This window comes from Gopherus flavomarginatus, chromosome 5 (genome assembly GCF_025201925.1).
Source record: "Gopherus flavomarginatus isolate rGopFla2 chromosome 5, rGopFla2.mat.asm, whole genome shotgun sequence".
Lineage (NCBI taxonomy): Eukaryota > Metazoa > Chordata > Testudines > Testudinidae > Gopherus > Gopherus flavomarginatus.
In genome coordinates, this window is record NC_066621.1 from 79,785,526 (window position 1) to 79,811,449 (window position 25,924).

Sequence of the window (25,924 nt, forward strand, 5' to 3'; positions counted from 1 at the left end):
TAAACAAATTTTTTTTTTAAAAAACCTTCCAAAGCCTTCTAACACTGTATTTCTAAAGTAATAAAATACACATTAACTATATTTTAATGGTATAGTTTAAAATTTCCTTATCTGTCTGTTAGGAGGGACATCACTGTAGAAATAATCTTTAACTCATCCTTACATGCTGATTGAAATAACTACATGGAGTGGATAATAGGAGTCCAGACTGCAGAACCCAATCAAGCTCCACTAAATAGTGTATATACATTCTTACATTGCTACCATGGATTCTTTGTGATTGAGCTATGCTACAATGCAAGCAAGCAGGGAAGTAATACTATAATTAAGAATGAATGGGATAGTTCCTCTAAGAGCTTCATTATCATTTTTAAGTACAAGTGAAAAACACATTTTAGTACATTTGTCAGCTGAATAATTGACTGTATTTGATAATCAGTTAATACTTGCAGATAAAAAAGAAAGGTTTAATGTTGATGCTTAAAAAAATAAAAGACACAATCTATAATTCATCATTCAAGGTGAATCTGTGGCTAAAATGGTGGAGCAGAGAGCTATAACAGGCAGAGTGGTGCCACCTCTTAAAGATGAGAGTGCCCATATTTTGGTGATATTAGTTTCTGATGAGAATCATTGGTTTTGGAGAGACATGAGAATTTCAATACAGTACTGTCTTCATTAGAATAGATAATGATGTGTCAGAGGCTGGGTAATTAGTATGTTGGTTCTTTTCATTTCAGTTATAAAGAGGTATATTATCACATTAATGCCAGAGGGCATACTGGGAGAAGAAACGGGAAAGAGAAAGAATGGATTTACAAGCATAACAGCTATTAGTGTTTGTACCCCCCACTTGGAGTTTGCCAGCTCCTGGAACTGCAGACTGAACCTCTAGGTGGGGTCCTAACCTATAGGGTACAATTTTGTCAAAGACAATTTTAGTGAAAGTCACAGATGGGTCATGGGCAATAAACAAAAATTCACAGAAGCCGTGACCTGTCCCTGACTTTTACTAAAAATGTCCGTGAAAAATGAGGAGGGAGGAGGATCCAGCACTCTGCCCTGCTCTGGCCAGAAGTTATTGCCCCTGTCCCTGCCCAGTGACTGGGAGCCGAGAAGGACTCCCACCTGCAGTGGTGTGGGAGATCGCCCGGGGACTGGGGAGCTCTGGGGGATTTCCCCCCCATTCCCAGCTAGGGAGCTGTTGGGGAGCTCTGCATCCATGGGGGCTGGTGAGCTCTGGGGCCGCACCACTCCAGGTGGCAGGGATACCCTGCAGCGCCCAGCCACTGAGAGTTGAAGTCATGCATATTTGCAGAAGTCATGGAGTCCGTGAGTTCCGCAATCTCTGTGACCAAATCATAGCCTTAATTATGACATATAATGGCTTACCAAAGCCCTTCAATGCCATATCCCAGTATGCTTGGAGTCAGGGTGGGGACAGAATGGGCTAGAATTTCCTGCTGAGACCAAGAGGGAGGCTTCTGCGTGGGGTGATCTGGAAGACCAGCACTTTACTGGGCCAATGATATGCCTGGGCTGCTCAGGCCTTCAGTGGGAGTCTGACTCAGAGACCAAGAGACCAGTTTTGATTTCAGTTTTGAGAGAGCTGAGAGAGAAGCAGAACAGCTCAGGGAGCCTCTCATTAACTCGAACTCCTCACAAAGGGAGCCTATGAAGTGCTGCGGGATGTAGTGCATGGATCAGGCAGTTCTGGCCCTGCAGAGACCAGCATCCAGAGTGTGAGAAATCCAACCCAGCACCAGCACTGAAAGCCAGCTGAAACCTCCACAGGACTCCAGACCAGGTAACCAGGAGAGGACCCTGCCCCACCCAAGGTGAAGACATAGTAAGGAGATGCTTTGTGTTTAAGCTGGCCAACAGGTACAGCACTTAAATACTCATCTCCAGACTCATCCCCAGCATAGCATCTGCTTGAGAAGGTGCCAGGAAGGGAGCAGGGTCTGGGATAAATTATGAGTGTTGGGAGATGCAGAAATTGTTGATTTATTAATGTTTAGTACATATTAACCTTCACCATTTCCTTCCCCAGATCCTATTTTCCTGTTCTCAGAAAAGTTCCCCTTTGTAATGTTGTTATTTCTATCTGTTTCATTTCTTTGCTTGGGTTTGTGTTGATGTACTTATTGTTTCTTCTGCACTGGGTTTTATACTCAATGCTAGCAATAGTAACATTATTCATTTTTGCAAGGGATGACATCCCTCATGTCTTGGGCATAGTGGGGAGTCACCGTGGGCAGAAGCACCAGGCATCATAAAAAAGACCTCAGCCTATGCCAGGAGAGGGGAGAAGCCACTCCAAGTAACAAACACCAGGGAGGAGTTTGAGCCACACCTCAGAGGAAGGGCTACGTGTTAATGCAATGTATCTATGTAAATCTCCTATGGTAGCAGTTGGTGAATGAACCCTGAAAGTTTCTCTTCTTGTTCAATATTTCTTCCCATTTTGGTAACTCAGGGCATGTCCACGCTACCAAATTTAATTGAACTAGCTCATGTCAGAATATAGCCATCAGAGCAATTACATGGTGTGTGCGTGTCTACACTTTGTTCCTTGTGTCGGTGCTGCGTGTCCTCACCAGGACCACTTGTACCAATTGTATTGTCAGTGTGGGGCATTGCAATAATCAAAGTAAGCAACACAGTGTCTACACTGAAACTGTGTTGACCTAACTACATCGACCTTGACTCTTCGTGTCTTGTGGAGGTGGAATTATTAAGTCAGTGTAGCAGGACAGTTATGTCAGTGGGTGCGAAATTTTGGTGTAGACACTTATATAGATAGCTTGATGTAAGCCGCCTTGCATTAACCTAATTCTCTAGCGTAGACCGGGCTCCAATTTTCAAGAAGATGTACAAACACAAGAATTATCATTTGTATATTTTCTGCCTGTTACAAAGTCTTCTGCTCTATATGCAGTACTGAGGTCACTACTTTGCTAAAGTTAGTGGAAGGTTAGCCAAGAAAAATGGTCCGAATTGCTCAAATTGCTGAAGTGGCTTTGTTCAAGACAGGAACACATGCCCCTTTCTTTCATCAGCAATTATACACTTTTTTCTTTAAAGATTTAGGAATTTGCCATACAGTATTTAATGGGGATCAAACCTATTTTTATAGGTTTCTGCAGGAATTACTCAAAAACCTACAGAATTTTATAGAAACTATGCTTTCTGTAGTTTTTTTAAAACAACCTTATATAATCTTATAGTAGAGATATAATTCTTTATTATATTCTATGGATCATCCAAGAAGCCTGTAATTATCATTTTCTATTAAATTGTATGGCAGTTTCCATAAGGAAAGAGATACTATCATGCCATAATGCATAGCCAGAAGACATTGAAAAAAAAAAGGGGGGGGTTATAAAACCTACTTTAAATATAATCCTAATATAAATGTTTACAGATTTAAACACAATTTAAAGTTTAATTTAACATTCCCTTTTAATATTATGTACACAGAGACAACAGCATTTCGCTAATGGCATGACAGCCAGGAATTAAAACTAGCTAGAAACAACATTAAAACTAAGTCTATTTTCATTTGCCAGAGGGACTAAAATAGTCAAAGGAAATGGAATACAGTTTTGTCAATTTTAAACATTCAAAAATTCTGAATCTAAAAGAATGGCTTAAAAATCCTGAGCTTTAAAACATAATAAATTTTGCATTTATTTTGGTTGCCTCTGTTTTCTGAGACTTTCAGGTATACCTGGGTTATGTTTTCAAACTTCTTTCTACAACTTAGAAACTCAGTTAAAAAACAAAAGAAGAAAACAAGCCAGCTGAGATTCTCATGTAATAACCTGACTCTAGGAGCTAAGGCCTAAGAAAAACAGCAGCAGGAGACTCAATATAATTGACAAAGTTGGCAACAATGGTAGTACAGGTTTGAAAGTACAATAGATTTTTTATTTTTTTTTTTTAGTTTTAATAACCAGCAATAAACAATAAAATTATATTGGACCAAATCCTCAGGCCCAGTTAAGAAGGAATAATGGGCTCACTAACTTGTTATCCACACATCAGGTTAATCTGCACTGGCAACCTGACCTTGAACATGAGTGAGATTTTGGTGCAAAGAGGAGGAAGGCTCTGCACTTGTTCTGTGGTTTGGAAGTCAGAGGGTGGAGGGATCACGGAACTCCTGCAAAATAGATTCCTAATCTTTCTCTATCCCCGTCTAATGCATGGTTGCTTCAACCCCACCATAAACGCTCAATGCAGAACAAGAGAAGAGCAATTCATTGAGTGAGCATATGCCTCTTTTGCTGTGTGGAAGTCAACGATGCTTTCCAGTCCCTTTGGAGAGGCTAGTGCTGGTGGTCTGGAACAGTCTTAGTGCTCATGGGAGTATAAATACTGTGGATGAAATGGCCTCTCAAAAGTCAGTGGCAAACTTCACCAAGGTCCAAGCTTTCTGGTGGTGGGAAAGTTCTTTGGCCCATATCCTCCAAGGTACAGTATTTAAGCACCAAATTCCTGCTGAAATCAATGGGGGTTAGAGACACCTACAAATCTTTGAGGATCAGAGCCTTTGTTTCTCCTACTCCCATCTCTATAAACTTGTGAAGAAGCCAGAAACAACTGAGTCCATAATATTCCATCAAAACCCAACCAACCAACATGAAGACTTTCTACATTTATTGTCATATGGTCACTCTCCACCAAACAAAAGGTCCCTTCCTGATTACTATGCCTGTGCACCTACCCTTTTCAGGATACATTACACATCACTGTACGTGTGAGGTGATACTTTCTCCTTTGTTTGTGATGAACGGGCAGACCTCAAACACTGGATCTGCAACATCACCAACTGAATCAGGCAGGAGGAGGAGGAATATTAAGTGACAGCTTCTGTTTACACACAAATACACTGGTAATAAGGATCAATGGGGAACAGGCAAAGCAAAAATATGTGACAATTCAACAGGGGTTTAGCAAATGACTATAATTTTTAAAGTTTGCTCAAGTGTGACAGTGCTTATTTGAACATTTTTGTTAAAATGATGGCATATGTTTAATTTGAGAAAGGAATATTAGATTTTGTGTGCATTGTACCAAGTGCCATACAATGCACCTTGGAGCTACAAAACTGCAATTTTTTCTGCTACCTCAGCAAATGTCTGTTTGTAGCTACAACTTCGTCAAAAGGCAATAAACCAAAAAGCTTATTCATCTCACTAAGGGGATGTAAGTTCTATTTATGTAAAATGAAGTTCTAAGACAGGTTTCTTCAGTTTTTGTATGAACAGTGTATCACTTTCATTTAGAGGCAGCAAATCTTCACCCTCAGTAAAACTGCCTTGCAGAGGAAAAAATATGATGTTTACTTAGTGATAAAAAATTTTCAGATGAGACGGGATGTTGGCTGTGAGATGAGTTACATGAAATTTGAAAATTAAAAAGTACAGGTAGCATGTTTATTTTAGAGATGTTCCTATTAAATAAAACAAGAGTTCTAAGTCTGTGGAACATGAATACTTCATAAAATGTAACAAGCAAATCTCTTGTTATAGAGCTGACTTTTCAATTAGGAATAGACAAAACAATTCCAATAAAATATCAACACTCAACTGAACATCCACTCAAAACTCAGGGTAAATCTTTTATTAAAGGACTCCTTTTTAGAGATTTAAAACATCTGGGGCTTGTGAACAGAGAGGCATGATAGGCTGGGAAATATCTGTATTATTTTTTATGAATAGAGTCTTCCCCACTGGCTTGCCTCTTTGGTTATGTTGGCAGGCAGCGATCGATCCAGCGGGGATCGATTTATCGCGTCTAGTCTAGAGGCAATAAATTGATCCCTGAGCGCTTTCCCATCGACTCCTGTACTCCAGCTCAGCAAGAGGTGCAGGCAGAGTGGACGGGGGAGCGTCAGCAGCTGACTCACCATAGTGAATACACCATGGTGAATAGGTCTAAGTAGGTCGACTTCAGCTACATTATTCACATAGCTGAAATTGCATAACTTAGATTGATCTCTCCCCCCTCTCCCACCGCAGCATAGACCAGGCCTAAGTGTGTGTTTGTAACAGGTTACTTGCCAAGGCGTTAGATCCATAGGGATAGTTAAAGGAAATGAAGAAGGAAAGGTAAAGCAAGGGTCAAGAGAAGGAACAGCCTAACAGACACTCAACCAGACTAGCCAAGTATATAGCCAGGAAGAGACAACTCCTCAGCCCAAGTGGACTGACACACAACTGTTTTGCCAAGGCTGAAAAGAGAGAGATCAAAGATAACACTAAACCAATAGAGGCTCCTGGGACCTAGTGAACGGCCAGGAATACTGCCAAGGTTATCAGTGAAAATGGACAGGATGGCAAAGAGTTAAAGAGAGACATGGAGCACCTGCTGTGAGCAGGAGGACAGTCCATTTATCCAGCCAGAGACTGGGATTCCCTGGGTTTAGGGGAATTTACAAAAGATGACAAGGAAAGAGTAAGATGTAAATAAGACTCATGCATATAGAACTTCTATTGATTTTACCCTTTGCTCTACATGCTGTATACCTTTAGGGGGAGGAACAAACAATGCTTTGTGTTGAAGAAGCTGCTTTTGATTCACTTTAGTCAACTCTGTGGTCCCAGGAGTGAAAGGGCTACGGGCGCCAAACTAGGGTGACCAGATAGAAAGTGTGAAAAATCTGGATGGGGGGTGAGAAGTAATAGGTCCGTATATAAGAAAAAGCCCCAAATATCAGGACTGTGCCTATAAAATTGGGACATTTGGTCAAAATCTTCTGGGTCTGTCAGGTTAGCACAGTTGGGAACCAGGGGACTGCAGCCTAAAGATCCAGTGTAAGGGTGGTTGGACTGTGTGGTGCCAACCCAAGTGACATGCAAGAAGCCAGGCCTATCACCTAAGGCAGTGATTCTCAACCAGGGGTATGAAACTATTACTGAAAAAATGCTTAGTTTCTCATTTTTATCATATAATTATATAATAAATCAATTAGAATATAAATATTGTACTTACATTTCAGTGTATAGTATACAAAGCAATATAAACAAATCATTGTCTATGAAATTTTAGTTTGTACTGATGACTTCGCTAGTGCTTTTTTATGTAGCCTGTTGCAAAACGAGGCAAATACCTAGATGAGTTCATGTACCCCTTGCAAGACCTCATTTTGGTATATATTAATTTTCTATCTAAATAGCTCTTTCTGTTGGCTTTCTTATCAAGATCCTCAAGTTTCCTCCTCAAGAATCTTTATCAATGTTTAATGTATAATTAATTCAATTTAACCATCAATATTAATAAATCCAAACCCGATGAACCTTGCCTCAAATACATATCAGATTTGTTGAGAGATTTGTTAAGGTGTGAGAATCTTTTGAATAAGTCCTCCTTTCAAACAACTTTACAAAAAATGTCATGGTTTTGTACCAAAAGCATGTGAAATTCTAGATTTCACCTGTTTTTAGTGTTAAATGACTTGGAACACAGTGGATGCATTTCAGTTTCAGTCTTTAAGTTTATTTGAACCCAAATCCCAAAGCAAAATGAAGGGGATGAGAATACATGAAGCTCAGACCCAAAATATTTGTAATCCAAACCAACATATTTTGAATGGCTCTAAGCAAAACCTTTAAAGTCACGTTTAATTTCATTGAGCTTTATCCATCCTCTATAATTTTCTTTTTTGAGACCTTATAGACTAACAGACGTATTGGAGCATGAGCTTTCGTGGGTGAATACCCACTTCGTCGGATGTTGCATCCGACGAAGTGGGTATTCACCCACGAAAGCTCATGCTCCAATACGTCTGTTAGTCTATAAGGTGCCACAGGACTCTTTGCTGCTTTTACAGATCCAGACTAACACAGCTACTCCTCTGATTTTTTGAGACCATGAGTATAGATAGTGTATATAGACTCATAGACTCATAGACTCTAGGACTGGAAGGGACCTTGAGAGGTCATCGAGTCCAGTCCCCTGCCCTCATGGCAGGACCAAATACTGTCTAGACCATCCCTAATAGACATTTATCTAACCTACTCTTAAATATCTCCAGAGATGGAGATTCCACAACTTCCCTAAGGCAATCTATTCCAGTGTTTAACTACCCTGACAGTTAGGAACTTTTTCCTAATGTCCAACCTAAACCTCCCTTGCTGCAGTTTAAGCCCATTGCTTCTTGTTCTACCATTGGAGGCTAAGGTGAACAAGTTTTCTCCCTCCTCCTGATGACACCCTTTTAGATACCTGAAAACTGCTATCATGTCCCCTCTCAGTCTTCTCTTTTCTAAACTAAACAAACCCAATTCCTTCAGCCTTCCTTTATAGGTCATGTTCTCAAGACCTTTAATCATTCTTGTTGCTCTTTTCTGGACCCTCTCCAATTTCTTCACATCTTTCTTGAAATGCGGTGCCCAGAACTGGACACAATACTCCAGCTGAGGCCTAACCAGCGCAGAGTAAAGCGGAAGAATGACTTCTCGTGAATGCATCCCAGAATCACGTTTGCTTTTTTTGCAACAGTATCACACTATTGACTCATATTAAGCTTGTGGTCCACTATGATCCCTAGATCTCTTTCTGCCATACTCCTTCCTAGCCCTCGTCCAGACTAACCCGCGGCATCGGCGGGTTAAAATCGATTGCTCGGGGATCGATATATCGCGTCTAGTCTGGACGCGATGTATCGATCCCCGAGCGCGCTTACATCGATTCCGGAACTCCATCAACCCGAACGGAGTTCCGGAATCGACACGGAGAGCTGCGGACATCGATGCCGCGCCGTCCAGACGGGTGAGTACCTCGATTTTAGAAATTCGACTTCAGCTACGTTATTCCCGTAGCTGAAATTGCGTATCTAAAATCAATTTTAATTCCTAGTCTGGACGTGGCCCTAGATAGTCTCTTCCCATTCTGTATGTGTGAAACTGATTGTTCCTTCCTAAGTGGAGCACTTTGCATTTATCTTTGTTGAACTTCATCCTGTTTACCTCAGACCATTTCTCCAATTTGTTCAGATCATTTTGAATTTTGACCCTGTCCTCCAAAGCAGTTGCAATCCCTCCCAGTTTGGTATTGTCCGCAAACTTAATAAGCGTACTTTCTATGCCAACATCTAAGTCGTTGATGAAGATATTGAATAGAGCCGGTCCCAAAACAGACCCCTGCGGAACCCCACTTGTTATACCTTTCCAGCAGGATTGGGAGCCATTAATAACTACTCTCTGAGTACGGTTATCCAGCCAGTTATGCACCCACTTTACAGTAGCCCTATCTTAATTGTACTTTCCTAGTTTTTCTATAAGAATATCATGCGAGACCGTATCAAATGCCTTACTAAAGTCTAGGTATATCACATCCACCGCTTCTCCCTTATCCACAAGGTTCGTTATCCTATCAAAGAATGCTATCAGATTAGTTTGACACGATTTGTTCTTTACAAATCCATGCTGGCTATTCCCTATCACCTTATCACCTTCCAAGTGTTTGCAGATGATTTCTTTAATTACTTGCTCCATTATCTTCCCGGGCACAGAAGTTAAACTGACTGGTCTGTAGTTTCCTGGGTTGTTTTTATTTCCCTTTTTATAGATGGGCACTATATTTGCCCTTTTCCAGTCTTCTGGAATCTCCCCCGTCTCCCATGATTTCCCAAAGATAATAGCTAGAGGCTCAGATACCTCCTCTATTAACTCCTTGAGTATTCTAGGATGCATTTCATCAGGCCCTGGTGACTTGCAGGCATCGAACTTTTCTAAGTGATTTTTTACTTGCTCTTTTTTTATTTTATCTTCTAAACCTACCCTCTTCCCGTAAGCATTCACTGTATTGGACATTCCTTCAGACTTCTCAGTGAAGTCCGAAACAAAGAACTCATTAAGCATCTCTGCCATTTCCAAGTCTCCCGTTACTGTTTCCCCCTCCTCACTGAGCAGTGGGCCTACCCTGTCCTTGGTCTTCCTCTTGCTTCTAATGTATTGATATAAAGTCTTCTTGTTTCCCTTTATTCCCATAGCTAGTTTGAGCTCATTTTGTGCCTTTGCCTTTCTAATCTTGCCTCTGCATTCCTGTGTTATTTGCCTATATTCATTCTTTGTAATCTGACCTAGTTTCCATTTTTTATATGACACCTTTTTATTTTGTAGGTCACGCAAGATCTCGTGGTTAAGCCAAGGTGGTATTTTGCCACATTTTCTATCTTTCCTAACCATCGGAATAGCTTGCTTTTGGGCCCTTAATAGCGTCCCTTTGAAAAACTGCTAACTCTCCTCAGTTGTTTTTCCTCTCAGTCTTGATTCCCATGGGACCTTACCTATCAGCTCTCTGAGCTTACCAAAATCCGCCTTCCTGAAATCCATTGTCTCTATTTTGCTGTACTCCCTTCTACCCTTCCTTAGAATTGCAAACTCTATGAATTCATGATCACTTTCACCCAAGCTTCCTTCTACTTTCAAATTCTCAACGAGTTCCTCCCTATTTGTTAAAATCAGGTTTAGAACAGCTACCCCGCTAGTAGCTTTTTCAGCTTTCTGAAATAAAAAGTTGTCTGAAATGCATTCCAGGAACTTATTGGATAGTCTGTGCCCCGCTGTGTTATTTTCCCAACATATATCTGGATAGTTGAAGTCCCCTATCACCGCCAAATCTTGGGCTTTGGATGATTTTGTTAGTTGTTTGAAAAAAGCCTCATCCACCTCTTCCACCTGATTAGGTGGCCTGTAGTAGACTCCCAGCACGACATCACCCGTGTTTTTTACCCCTTTTAGCCTAACCCAGAGACTCTCAACTCTTCGATCTCCTATGTCTATCTCCACCTCAGTCCAAGTGTGTAGATTTTTAATATATAAGGCAACACCTCCTCCCTTTTTCCCCTGTCTATCCTTCCTGAGCAAACTATACCCATCCACAACAACATTCCAGTCATGTGTATTATCCCACCAAGTTTCAGTAATGCCAACAATGTCATAGTTGTATTTATTTATTAGCACTTCCAGTTCTTCTTGCTTATTACCCATACTTCTTGCATTTGTATATAGGCATCTAAGCCCACGTCCAGACTACCCCACAGTATCGGCGGGTTAAAATCGATTGCTCGGGGATCGATATATCGCGTCTAGTCTAGACGCGATATATCGATCCCCGAGCGTGCTTACATCGATTCCGGAACTCCATCAACCCGAACGGAGTTCCGGAATCGACACGGAGAGCCGCGGACATCGATCCCGCGCCGTCTGGACGGGTGAGTAATTCGATCTTAGATATTCGACTTCAGCTGCGTTATTCACATAGCTGAAGTTGCGTATCTAAGATAGATTTTCCTCCCCTAGTCTGGACGAGGCCTAAGATACTGGTTTGATCTTGCCTCCCAGCTTTGCCCTGACCCTCCTTTCTCTCTGCCATTATAGCCCATGCTCCCTCCTGTTTCTGACCCATCTCCCAGGTCTTGTTCCCCACTTACCTGTGGGGTTTGCTCACCTGTCCCCGTCGAACCTAGTTTAAAGCCCTCCTTAGTAGGTTAGCCAGTCTGTGCGCAAATAAGGCCTTTCCCCTCCTCGAAAGGTGAAGGCCATCTCTGCCTAGCAGTCCTTCCTCGAATAGCATCCTGTGGTCGAGGAAGCCAAAGCCCTCCTGGCGACACCATCTTCGCAGCCAGGCATTCACCTCCACGATGCATCTGTCTCTGCCCGGGCCCCTACCTTCGACAGGAAGAATCGAAGAGAATACCACCTGCACTCCAAACTCCTTAACCCATACTCCCAGAGCCCTGTAGTCACTCTTGATCTGCTCAGTGTCACACCTCACAGTATCATTTGTGCCCACATGGATGAGTAGCATGGGATAGTAGTCAGAAGGCTGGATAATCCTTGACAATGCCTCTGTAACATCTCGGATATGGGCCTCTGGCAGGCAGCATACCTCCCGGGATGAACGGTCAGGGTGACAGACGGGTGTCTCCGTCCCCCTCAGCAGAGAGTCTCCAACTACCACTACCCTCCTAAGCATCAGTTTGGTCAGCGATCAGGAAAATGCCGATGTGAACACATGGGTAATGTGGAAAATGAAAAACCTTGTTCCTATCTTGCTATGTTTCATGTGACAATGGAAACAAATTAACCCAATTAGGTAATTGATATTGTGCCTATCTGGGTATTAGTATTCATTAAGTTTCAGTCAGCAATTTTTCATTCATCAAGTTTCAAAATAAAAAAATAAAATTGCAAGACTCCTTGGAGTAAAAGAGGTCACAGAGTCCCGGACACTGAGAACATCAGCTAAGGTATATGTTCTGTACTCTGCAAAGAAATGGACTTTTGTAAGCTAATATCTACTTTGAGAAATAATAGGCAATTATGAGGAAATGTGCAGTATCAGTTTTTTTATTTTGTAGCTTAGCTCAACCTGTGTGCAAATTTGTTTTAGCAACATTTATTTGATTTTTATTTACATTCAAGGAAATGTCCTGTGAATGCAATATTTCCAATGAGAATTCCCAACTTTTAAAGCTGACATAATGACATTAAATGTAAACACTATTAGCTCAGTGGTATTATGAAGCAGTTCTGATCCATGCTTACAGAGTTAAATAAGCTGAGTTCAGTTCCTAAAGTAAGTTTTATTGGGGTTTACTTCTGTTTGCCCTGAAAAGCCAGCACATTTTAGGGAGAGTGAGCTCGTCTTGTTCTTTATCAAAAAAGTAACTTATTAAGGGCAGATCCTGGGCTGATTCCTCCCTTCCACTGCAAAACTCATTAATTTTGAGGGATGTAAGATCTTCTTTCTGGATCATTCTATGGAGAAAGGAAGATGACAGCACAGAAGAGGTTGTGGGTTGCACCCACAAACTCTCAGCTAGCTCCCTGGAGAACTGCAAAAAGTTAAGACCTTCCACAATCCCTTTGTACCTCCACAGCATATCTGTGCAGCCACAGCCACTTTTAGGATGTCAGAGGATACCCACCCTGAAGAGAGCTTCATGGGAAAGAATTATCCTAGGCTGTCTTATTTTTCCTGCCACATCTGGTGGTCTGGCCTGACTGAAGAAGCAGAGATCCTTAAGAACAGACCCTCTGATCAATAACTTCATAGCATATATACTGCCACCAATTCTTGTTCAAGAATGTTCCTGTGTCAGGGGATTTTGTTGTGTAGATGATGAACATGTGTAGCAGTTTCCTGACTCCTATGTGAGGGCAGGTCCTGCTTCCTCAGCTGAATCACAAACAGAGAAACATTTCTAATAGTGTCTGGATGACAACTGAAAAACTATATTCTGCTCAGACAGCAATGCTTCTCAAATTAGCACTCAGCAACCTCCCTTCTAAGAGCTCCCTTGATTTTAGTTTCACAAAAGATGCTAATGTTTTACAAGTCTAATGTGTGAAATTGCTTTGTCATAAATCAGTGCCTTCATTTTGACTTTTACTTCATTTTAATTTCTGTCTGGAAGAGCCCTAAGTGTATATAATGATTGTGAATTCTGTGTCAAGTTAAAAAAAAATACTTTCACATCTCTAGGATACATGGGAAAGAAGAACATTCTTTTAGGAATGGGAAAAGGAAAAATACACTGTACTACTGGCATGCAGTGCCTTTTTTTTTTCTTTCTAAGGCCAAAGAGGTGGCAAACTCATACATGATTATTAATGAATCCAATAACTATTGTGGAAACTCTCAGCTATAGAGCCTCTGCAATGTGGAGCCTGCCACAGCTGGTGGTCTGGCCTGACTGCAGAAGCAGAGATCCTGAAGAACAGACCCTCTGATCGATAACCTCATAGCATATATGCTGCCACCAGTCCTTGTTCAGGAATGTTCCTACATCAGGGGATTTTGTTGTGTAGACGATGAACATGTGTAGTAGTTTCCTGACTCATGTGAGTGCAGGTCCTCCTTCCCTGCTGAATCACTAACAGGGAAACATTTCTAATAGTATCTGGATGACAACTCAAAAATGAAGCTGTCCCCTATGGGTGGAGTCTGGGGTTTATCAGTTCAAAGATACCATTCATCACAACAATCATGGTGTGTGTGATATGGGAGGTAGCCTCTGTCATAAACAGATAGCTAAGGGTTAATGTCTCTTTCACATGGAAAGGAGTAACCTGAAACACCTGACCAGAGGACCAATCAGGAAACAAGACTTTTTCAAATCTGGGTGGAGAGAAGTTTGTGTCTGAGTTCTTTGTTCTTTGTCTTCTGCCTGTAATCTCTCGGCTATGAGAGGATTTTTTCTGCCTCCTGCTTTTCTAATCTTCTGTTTCCAAGTTGTAAGTACAAAGATAGGAAGACCATAGGTTTGTTTTTTTGTATTTACATGTGTGTAATTGCTGGAATGTGTTAAATTGTATTCTTTGTGGATAAGGCTGTTTATTCATATTTCTTTTAAGCAAATGACCCTGTATTTGTCACCTTAATACAGAGAGACCATTTTTATGTATTTTTCTTTCTTTTTACATAAAGCTTTCTTTTTAAGACCTGTTGGAGTTTTTCTTTAGTGAGGAACTCCAGGGAATTGAGTGTGTAGCTCACCAGGGAACTGGTGGGAGGAAGAAGTCAGGGGAAAATCTGTGTGTGTTAGATTTACTAGCCTGACTTTGCATTCCCTCTGGGTGAGGGGTGGGGGGTGGAAGAGAGATTAGCCATATCGGTACTTACGTTTTCCAGGACTGGAAATAGGGAAGGTGGAATCCCTCTGTTTAGATTCACGGAGCTTGCTTCTGTGTATCTCTCCAGGAACCCAGGGAGGGAACACCTGGAAGGAGGAGGGGGAAGGGAAATGGTTTATTCCCCTTTGTTGTGAGACTCAAGGAATTTGGGTCTTGGGGTCTCCAGGGAAGGTTGCTGGGGGGACCAGAGTGCCCCAAAACACTCTAATTTTTTGGGTGGTGGCAGCTTTACCAGGTCCAAGCTGGTAACTAAGCTTGGAGGTTTTCATGCTAACACCCATATTTTGGATGCTAAGGTCCAAATCTGGGAATATGTTATGACAGCCTCTCAACAGTCACACCCCCACCCCCAAACCCCAGCACTTAGCTCATTTAAAAATGTAAATACATGACCACTGTGGGAAAAATATAAATCACCATTCATCAAAGCACATCTTGCTATTCTGCTCCCCTGCACCCGAATATGTAGGGAAGGATGGTCTGATAGATAGGGCATAGAATTTAGACTCCAGAAGGCTGGATGCAATTCCTGCTCTGCCACAGACTGCCTCTGTGAGCTAAGGCAAATCATATCTATCCTGTCCCTATGAGGATAACAGCTCCCTACCTTTCAGGGCTGCTGTGAAGATAACAACCATTAATAACTGTGGCACTCAGATACTATGGTGATGAAGGCCAGACAGACAGTGTTTTGTCCAGAGACTTTTGTACAAAAGAAGCATTACAGCATATTAAAACGAATTTGATACTTTTGAAAAATGCTGGCTCCACAACCAGGGAGGGTGAAGTCCTCCATTTGTCGACAGAACATGCACAGCAGGAGAAGCAGCCTCAAGTGTGCTTCAACCCTGATATACAGACATCACCTTCTGGGAGCTCAGTATCCCAGTTCAGTCTTTGTCCCCCTCCACTGAGCAGAACTTTTTCTATGGTTTTGCTGCAGTTTACTTAATGTCTCAAAAAATGCTCTCACAGCTCAAGGTGGAACTGACAGTGGATACATCTGTCCTATAGATACAAGCAAGAAGAATAAATGCCATCTGACAGTTGTTAGTATTGATTCCCCAGCAAAAATAGCTAGCTACTCTGGCCTATGTCCCTTTGTTGCCATATGCCCTTTTAAAGTTTTAATTTACAGCCTGTGCCTCTTGGTCCTATCATTTGACCTGTTGTTATTGTAACATTTGTCTAGCATCACTGCTGTTCCTGTCTCAGGTATCCCTTTATAGGGGTTACTGCATGCAGCATTGCAGATGTTGCCTGTAGTTTGCTGGAGGTGGATAATTTTTTTCCCCAGAGTCAAAACACAGTCAGTCATCGTTAATTGCTACAAGACGGAGTGTGGCTAATTTCAAATTCAGCTGAAGCTTGCTCTTTGCTTTAATGTGTCATCCTACCCAATCATAATATAATTTACTGGAGGTGAATAAAAACTTTTTCTTGTGACATTTGAGCTGTTTTGTTATATGGATTCTGGCTATGTTCCTTTTATCATTTGTTATGGTACAGGCGATCTCTTAATGGATTTACATATAATGAAGGGCTCTTAATGCCATTCAATTCCTTTCTAGTCCTGTTGAAGTGATCAGCCTTTACAAACTCTTGTGTTCTGTATGTTTTATTGGCCAGACTGGCTGCTAACAATGAACATTTGCTGTTTGGGATCATGATCCAGGAGGTGAAGTTTAGCTTTCCAGTCAGGAGTAAACCAGGGCACATTTCCCATAGTGATGTCTTCATTACATTATGTCAGCCTTATTTGACAATGCAGAAAGGACAGAAAGATCAATTAGGCTATAAATTTGTGAAAAATATGTGAGCCTCTTGGGAGTACCTTCTTAAGGCATTCCCTATATCCTTCTCACAGGATGGAGCTAGAGGAAAAGCGGTTGCCTGCATCTTCAAGGGACAAAACTTTATATACTTCTGAGTTTTAAGAAATAGTTTTATTAAGACTGTCTCAAAGTATCCCCAAATGCACTGACTACAGTTATGTTCCACCTTTATTAGAAGACTCTCCTCTACTAAGAAATGAGTTTGGTGATCTCTTGAGTGGTCACTTAGAAGGGGTTTAAATGTTAATATAATAAAGAGATTGTGCTTCTTCCCAACCCATCAACTCCTCAGAATTTTGCAGGAAAGTTACTATAATAATAATTTCAAATTAAAAAAAGGTTTCAGAGTAGCTGCCGTGTTAGTCTATATCCGCTAAAAGAACAGGAGTACTCGTGGCACCTTAGAAACTAACAAATTTATTTGAGCATAAGCTTTCGTGGGCTACAGCCCACTTTATCGGATACATAGAATGGAACATATAGTGAGGAGATATATATACATGCATATAGATTTCCCACCTTTTCATGTTCTCTATATGTATGTATATATATCTCCTCACTATATGTTCCATTCTATGCATCCTATGAAGTGGGCTGTAGCCCATGAAAGCTTATGCTCAAATAAATTTGTTAGTCTCTGAGGTGCACAAGTACTCCTGTTCTTTTTGCAAATAAAAAAAAAACTGAACTGAAATTTTCTTCCCAACTCCAAGCACATCCAAACTGGAGACATTTTTGAGATTCAGAAAAAAATATATATATACTTTTTTTCCTGAATATATATATATATATATAACTTCACTTTCTTTTTCTCTTCTTGCTGTACTATTCACATCAGAGTTATTTCTGGTGCTAAGGAGAGGAAATATAAATGTAGGCCTACCATGAGCAAGGTTGTTCTCATATATTAGACACAATTAGGAGCAAGAAGAATCAGAAATGATGTGAGAAACACTGCTCCTGTAGATTTGCAGCCCCACTTCTACATATAAGTCTATAAGAACTGATGTCTTTATGGAGAGGAGGGGAGTTGAGTATAATGCAAGATGATGTTTGTTGAATATAATAGCTTTAAGATGAGTAATCTAGCAGAAGCTCTGCAACAAGAGTGGGCAGACATGTTTCTGGCTATACTAACCGATCATGGGGTAAAGGTGCAAAATTCAAGATCTAGGATCAGAGATCAAAAGAGCCTTCAAAGTTCCACAGTGTTTGGATCAATGTTTTTGTGCGGCTCCATCTCTAGTGCTAAGCACCTCAAATAAGATTTGCTGCACATCAGTTCTGTTGGATTGTGTGTGTGTGGGTTATGCTATATGAAACCACTGCAACTGAAATGATTAACTACTCCAAAATGATAATCCTCCTCTTTAGTAAATTAAGTATTATTTATGAACCAGATTCTCAGCTGGTGTAAACTGATGCACCTCCATTTACTTCAACAGACTTTAGAGTCTGTTTACCTCAGGCACATATTTCTATGCAGGTATTTTTTGCATTTCTTTGTAGAAACTATAGCACCATTAATAGATCTATAACATGCCTGTAAGTGTAAGTGAGAATATTAGTTTTTAGGTGCTGTGTGGACTTGAAAATCTAGTACATGTGCCAGGCCTTTTGTAGTACATCTTCCAGGCCTTTTTCAAACCCACATTGTCAAGAAAACGCAGATTTGTTTAGCACCTGTGCAGATCCAGCTCAGTGTTTAAAAGTTTATATTCACACCATCAGACATATTACCCTTTTCGGTGTAAATCAGGCATTCATTTCCAGCCATAGGGCTGGCACTGTTAGCACTTTGTATTCTCAATGCTACAGGTTTCCATAATGCTGGTGATGTGGGAAGGACTTTGGAAAGTTCTGCTGAATGCTAAGTAAACGGGAGGCACTTTCAGACCAGACCTTCCACCCTACACCTTTCTTCTTCTTCTTTACTTGTCTTCAACACTTGCTTCCCAAGTTTCAACCTCTCCCCAACACTCCCCTATATGCTAAGCAGCCAAATTCACGTAGTCACTATCAGTAATTCCTAAAACCCCAATGTAACCCCAGCAAAGCCTGCTCAGTGTGGTACTCTGTCCCCCTCTAGTGGTGGCTAAACCACCCAGAGATTGATGAGCCTGCTACAGCCTTGGCCATCCTTTAGCTCAGGCAGGAGAGGCTTATGCACTAAGCTCAAGAAGTACCAAGTTTGATCCCTACTGCTGAGAATCAGGATCTGTCACCATTGGGCCTATAAAAAAAGTACCCACAAACTAAACCTAACCGTTAGTTTAAGGAAGTATAAGGGTCTGATCCAAAAATTGGAATCTTTCCATTCACTTCAGTGGCCTTTGGATCAGGTACTAAAATTAGTGTAATTTATAACTTCTTCCTTAGCTTGTAAATTACGTCAATTTAGCTTCACTGAGCAGTAATTTACACACCTTATACAGATCAGTTATGAATTTGATCCACTGCGTTTTATAAATAAAAGGGTTAAATTCAGCCAGAAGGGTGAAATGAGGTTTCCACTGCATCTCCCTGGCAATGGTCACTCTGATCATGGAGTATTGTCCATGAATAACCACACTACACAATGAATGAAGAACAAGTCCATACTGGGTTTAGCACACACATTCCCTTTGGGAACTGGTGACAGAGGAATTTACATTGTAATGGTTTAAATTTCCCCCATCAATTTATCATTGTGTCAGTGAATGATGTCTTCATTTCTTTTATAAAACAAGAGCTAACATGGTCTTAAAGAGACGCAGAATCCTAGCCAATTTAGGAGTCTCTTATACCCTATGCAAAATACTATTAACATTTTGAAAACCAGCCAGATGGGGTACATCCAGAACAGACGAGAAGGAAATAAAAAAGATTGCTAAGGAACCTGCAGAAGCAGACAGAGATGGTTGTTTACAGCTAACAATTAAGCATGTTGTTCTACAGTAACACACATTTACCATTTGGGATGTGTCCCATGTAATATTTAATCTTCTGACAGCTGGGTCAGGAGAGAATCCACGTGAAGCAAAAAGAAGCCATAGGCACTTGCTAAAAACTCTAGCCAAGCCAATACTTTTGCAAAACTACAGCACTGTGAATTATTCAATGGCAGCAAACTACCTGCCAAATAAATAAATACAATACATTAAATGAAGCAAGCAGCAGCAGGTAGCATGGTGCTACTATGAGTGCAGTGCGGAAAGCGGAAAGAGCTATGGAGGGGAAGAATGGAAGCACAGGACTAACAGTTACAAAGCAGTGAGTGTTGAAATGCCTGGATTATACAGCCATGTCATCTCAATATTATATTTAAAACATTCACATCTGCAATCGGAGGGGAGGATGAGGTTCGACTGATCATTATATTGCACAGAGGATAGCATCTGCTGGCTACAAGCAGAACCATTTGTTTGGTAAAACAAATATGTGACCACAGGGAATTCATCCCAGCAAATTTACTGCCACTGACGCTATGTTACGGTAGCAAAAGTGAGGATCAGCTTATCACATGATATAGATGGCTGCTGAAGGAATACGCCATAATCGATTATTTGATATGAATTGCCTGAAACACTAGTGTGGGCTCTAAAGTGACACTAACTACAGCAGCAAGAGCTGAATTGAAGTTTATAAGGAGTGAACTGCTACATTATGCATTAAATAGCACCATTTCCAAACTATATCAAAAGTAATTCAAAGCTCTGACTTAATTACTTATACTATCTACAAGGTCATTTAAAAAAGGTGGTATCTGATTATTTTGTGATTGTGTATGTTAGTTGGATCTGTTTTCCAGCAACCTTGATATGGAAATGTATATGCAGTGGCAAATTACATCAAGTTATTTACTGCTATTTAATTTCATTAATACACTCCATAGGAGAAATTGAGCTCCACATCTCTCTTTTAAGTACAAATAACCCCCTGGGTGACATACTGTATGAAACCCAATTACTGTATATAATAAAATGACACCACAAATAAAAACAAATTTCATAATTCAATTACATTCAGAGACAAACACTTAGTAAACATGCATTTGGCACTGACTCAGCAATCAGCACCAAGAGATAGCTTACAATAATAATCAAAAACATGTGATTATTGGTGTCAGGTGAACAGGGCTACAGAATCCAGGATGGCCCATGATTTCTTTATTCCATTGCATAGGTTCAGTTCAGGGAAAGTGGGTTGTTTTTCATCAAGCTCTCACTGGACTCCAAGAGACAGAGCTGGGCTCTGTATCACCTCTCCATGGGGTCAATATTTCAGTGTCTCGCTAAAATCTCAGCCAACAGATTTGTGAATCTATCTGTTTTGGATATGCCAATTCAGGTTTTGCACCCATAAAACAAATGTGCTTGCAGTTATTAGTAGCACTTGTTATTTCTTTTAAAGAGGAGGCTAGGTTAGCTCTTGACACTGTGTACATATATAATAAAAGATACTTCCTGCTCCAAAGAGCTTACAATCTACATTTTGTGGGTACATTTTTAGAGGCCCATTGAAACTCTGGCTGTTGGAGATAAATGGATGTAGCAGCTGTCAAAGGATCCTAATATGTAGCCCAGCATGTAGAGGAGAATTTGGAATGGGATAGGGGAAGGAAGACGCATGGCCACCATTGGATCCATGATTAAACAGACAGAATGGGCACAACCCCAACTTATAGGTGGATGAAGGGGTAGTGGACCTGAATTCTGTCCATGTGGGTAATGTGGGTAGAATCTATTCCCTCATAGTTCCATCATAGTGTTCCACTCTTGCCCATTTGCTCCAGTTTCACCCTAGATACATATATGCTAATGCTTTTATGATTTTTCTGCATGGGTTAGATTTAGCCAATGTTAAATGAAACTTACTTAAAAAAGTAATATGGGTCTTGCAATCCTTTACACTTCCTGAGGCACACCTCATAATTCTTTGACTAAATGTTACTGAGATACCAGAATCAGTTACATCAAGTTTTATGAGAAAAGGACAGTCTAAGAGCAAGACAGGAGGGTTTGATTTATTTTCTGTTCTCAATTCCCTCCCCTCACACCAGCCATAAGCAATAGTTCCCTTAGGTGCTGGTTTTCAGAGGCATCTGATTCACTTTAGATACATTAAAAAATTCCAGTCCAAACACAAAAGTATGAATTAATTAATTCTTTTCATGCCAATGATTCCCAGTGCTTCTTTGGCAAATGTTCACTTGCATCATTCTGATGTTTAAAAAAAATCCAATCTCTGACATCTAGGGGTTAATGACAAGAAAAAGAATACCCCCAAACCCTCTCCATAAGCCTTTGCATGCTATTCCAGTCACTGCTGCAGAATGTGATGATTTCACAAGCTTATATATAGCCCCCAAATAAATACATTCCCCTGTACATGAAAGCAGGACCATTTATCAACCCTGAGGACACTGTCAAGAGAAAATAAGGAAAGTCAACTGCAGTAATACTCTTGATATACTGGCTGATGACACAACAAGATGTAAAACACAGCTTAAAAAAAAAAAGAGATACAAAACAAAGGTCACCACTCCTCAAGGCGGGGATTTCCCTCAGGAAACAGTGTGAAAGTAACCTTTGACTTTGAGAACAATGGAAAGGAGAGAATGAAATAATGAAGAGACATAAATATGGTACATTTCCCTCCCTCTTTTCTGTAAAATCTTTCAGGGGCACCAAAACTTTCCACTGCAGGAAATGCCAAGTAGTTATTGTGCGAGTAAACCAGTCGCATACACTGCTTTTGGGGCCAACCTTAAAAGATTTAGAGTTTGGATTTGGTTTGAGGAAACATTAGAAAAACTGGGTGCTTAATGGCATATTTTACTTTTCAGGTAAGGTCAAGAATGTTGGACCATTCTTGGATGACTATAATTTGCACTTGCAATGGGATGGATTTGATGATCTTTCAAGAGGAGGGACCAATACCCATCAACTGGCAGAAGAATCGACTCAGTGATCTAATGCAATAGTCTTCCAAATGGGGTGCGCGCAAGAGGATCCTTTGGGGTGTGCAGCAAGAGTGCCATTTTTTTTTTTTTTTGCTTCAGCAAAAATGGTAGAGCCAGTGCTCAAAAATTTTTAACTGATAGGGGTACGCAATCAAAAAAGTTTGGAGACTACTCATCGAATGGAATCTTTTTCATCTTTAACTGCTGCGGTTCAACCGTAATTGTGAACCTTATGCAAATTGTCTGAAAGTGCTCTGTGTGCAAAATTGGGCTGGATAAGATAACTGATTTTGATTTGGTGTTACTGCTTCCAGTCTAGACTGTAAATATTCAACAATAGCTTTTCTTGTGGCAAGTTAGAAAATTAGAAAATTATATTAGAAAATTAGGGTGGTTTAATTATGGTGGTCAGGGGTGTGAAAAATCCACACCTCTGAATGGCATAGCTAAACCAGCTCAAGTCCCAGTATAGACTGCACTAGGTGGATGGAAGAATTCTTCTTGGAGGGGTGGATTATCTACGCCAATGGGAGAATCCCTCTCATAGGTGTAGGTAGTGTCTACATTGGGGTGGGAAAACTTTTTGGTCCAAGGGCCACAGCTGGGTATGGAAATAGTATGGTGGAGTGTGAATGCTCACGGAATTGGGGGTTGGGGTGTCGGCTCTGGCTGGGGGTGTTGGCTCTGGGGTGGGGCGAGAAATGAGGTGTTCAGGGTACAGAAAGGGGCTCCTGGCTGGGGCAAGGTAGTGGGATATTTGGGGGGAGTGAGGGCTCCAGATAGAGGTGTGGGCTCTGGTATGGAGCTGGGTATGAGGGGCTGGGGGTGCAGGAGGGTGCTTCAGGCTGGGACCAAGGGGTTCAGAAGGTGGGAGGGGGAACAGAGTTGGGGCAGGGGGTTGAGGTGCGGGAAGGGGTCAGGGGTGCAGGCTCTGTGTGGCGCTTGCCTCAAGCAGCTCCCAGAAGCAGTGACATGTCCCACTCCAGCTCCTACGCAGAGATGCATCCAGGTGGCTCTGCAAGCTGCCCTGTCCACAGGTGCTGCCCCTGCAGCTCCCATTGGCCGTGATTCTCCGCCAATGGGAGCTGCATGGGCAGCGCTTGGGGCAGGGACAGAGTGCAGAGCCCCCGGCTGCCCCTACATGTAGGAGCTGCAGGGGGGACATGCTTCTGCTTCCAGGAGCTGTGCAGAGTGGAGCAAGCCCCAGACTCCACTCCCCGGCGGGAGCTTGAGGGCTGGATTAAAATATCTGGGGGGCTGGACGCAGCCTTGGGCCATAGTTTGCCCACCCCTGGTCTATACTGAAGTGCTACAGCTGCAGCAGCATCTGTGTCACTGTGACATTTTAAGTATAGACAAGCCCTTAGGTATTTGTGGTTCTGGATCCTGTTCAGAACTGAGTTCAAATTTTCTAAAATATTAAATAAAAAGTTATTTGAACATTCCAAATCCCCCAAAGAAATCTAAGTTGAGTTGCTATTCTACATTTAACATGAACACAAGCTTATACAAATTTGCATCCTCTTTGTCATCACTATGCAAAGCACATTGGCCCACAATTAGTCATATGCAAAATAAACAAACATGCAAGTCATGGGAACAAAGTAGTAACATGCTGCCCTTGTTTATGCATGCATTGTTCATCCAGTGTTGGAAAAATGAAATTTGGATAAAACGGACAGTGGCTGCCAAAGTGACTCATATTGAATGGACATAGCTGCAATTCAGATAAAAGGTTGTTGGATGAAAAGGATTGTGGTACAGAGGCAAGTGACAAGTGGAAGAGTGGATCAGCTGGTTTAACAACGTTTCAGGCAGCAAGATTTCTCTCTCAAAGTTTTCATGCTTCAGGGTTGTAGAGGCCATTGCTTACAGAAAGAACAGCCCTAGGCTAGTTATACATCATCAGCCCTGCATTAGACAGGAGAGCATCCTCCCATCTTCAAAGAATCTTCTCATGTTTTCTCCCAACTATTTTACTTATAGACTTTTCAGCACTGCCTAAGAGAGCTTGATTGGTCTTTTAAGGTATGTGTACACTGCAATGTAAGTCCAGGGTTCAAACTCAGGCTCAAACCTAGCCCTTTTTTCTGTCTACACATAAATCATGCTAACCCAGGGCTCGGACCCAGGGTCTCAGGGCCCCCATAGGGTCAAGCCAGGGCACAGGGTTTGCTGTGTATTGCTCTGTAGTGTAAATGCACCTTCACTAGACTTGTGGTCTGGGAATCTGCCAAAAGCATTCCACAATCCCACAAGCTAACTTTCTTTGTCCTCTGGACAATCAAGACAGGTGGGCAGTCAATTTTTCCTACACCACGAACAAAGGACTAGAGTGGCCACATCTTGGGAGGGCACTAGGAAGTCTGGGATATGAATAGTTGGATTTGGGCCTGCATAATTCATGGTAGATGCTGTAATCCCAGTTTCGGACCCAGGTTTCAACAGTGCCTAACCTGGGATTACAAATGAGTGTGGATGCTCAAGCTCTAGGTTAACAAACACAGTGTCTGCTAACTTGAGTTCTATTAAGCCTGGTCTTACATTGCATCTGTCCCCAGGCCTCCTTCATTGTTCACTCTGAACAGCTGTTTTAATCCCGTTTGCTGGTAAACAGATTACACCACGCAGAAAACAAATGACTTTAGAAGAAAAATTCATGTGACTAATACAAAGTTTATTCAAAATAAATAAATAAATCAAATGATAGTGAAATCCCTTCAACAACACTTTACAAAGAGACTGTATCAATCCAATAACTCATGCTCCTCTTGTTGACAATTCTTTTGAATCCTCAATGTTCTTGTCAATGGAAAGTTTTTGGCATTCTGAATCCTTTTCCCTCTTGGAAAAAGGCCACCCATCTGGGGACATGACCATTTCCCAGTTGCAAGAGTCCAAATTGTTATATGGGGCATGAACAGATGTTTAAACATCATGACAAATATCTGTTCCACCAACAAACAGCTTCTGAATTTTCAAAATTATCAAGTGACTGATTTGTGCTATTTTTTATTGTTTTAAATGTATTTAATGCATAAATGAAGGTGAAATGGGAACACTGCATAATAATTTGACTGAGCAGAAACTATAGATTAGAGTCTCTCCCATGCAAAGTATTTGGGGGTGTTATTTGGGCCCATTTTTGTATGTAACATCTTTATAAAGTGCTTTATATGAAAAAATCTCTTTCCCTCAAAATAAATGAGTCGCTAGATTAGTCTGAAAAGGTAGTGGCCAGAGTGATGAATCTAAAAGTCAGGAAGCCCTTCATTTTATTCCTAAATCTGCCAAGAGCTGGATGTGGTAGAAAAATCACTTAGGACCAGAGTTTCAAAACTATAGGTGCCTCAAAATTTTGAGGCACCTGTTGTGAGACACCTAGGTCTTTATTTCCAGAGATACAGGGCACCATTGACTCTCAATGAAGCCAATGGGGAGCAAGGGAGCCCAGCACTTTTGAAAATCAAGCCCAAGCGGTCTCAAATTAA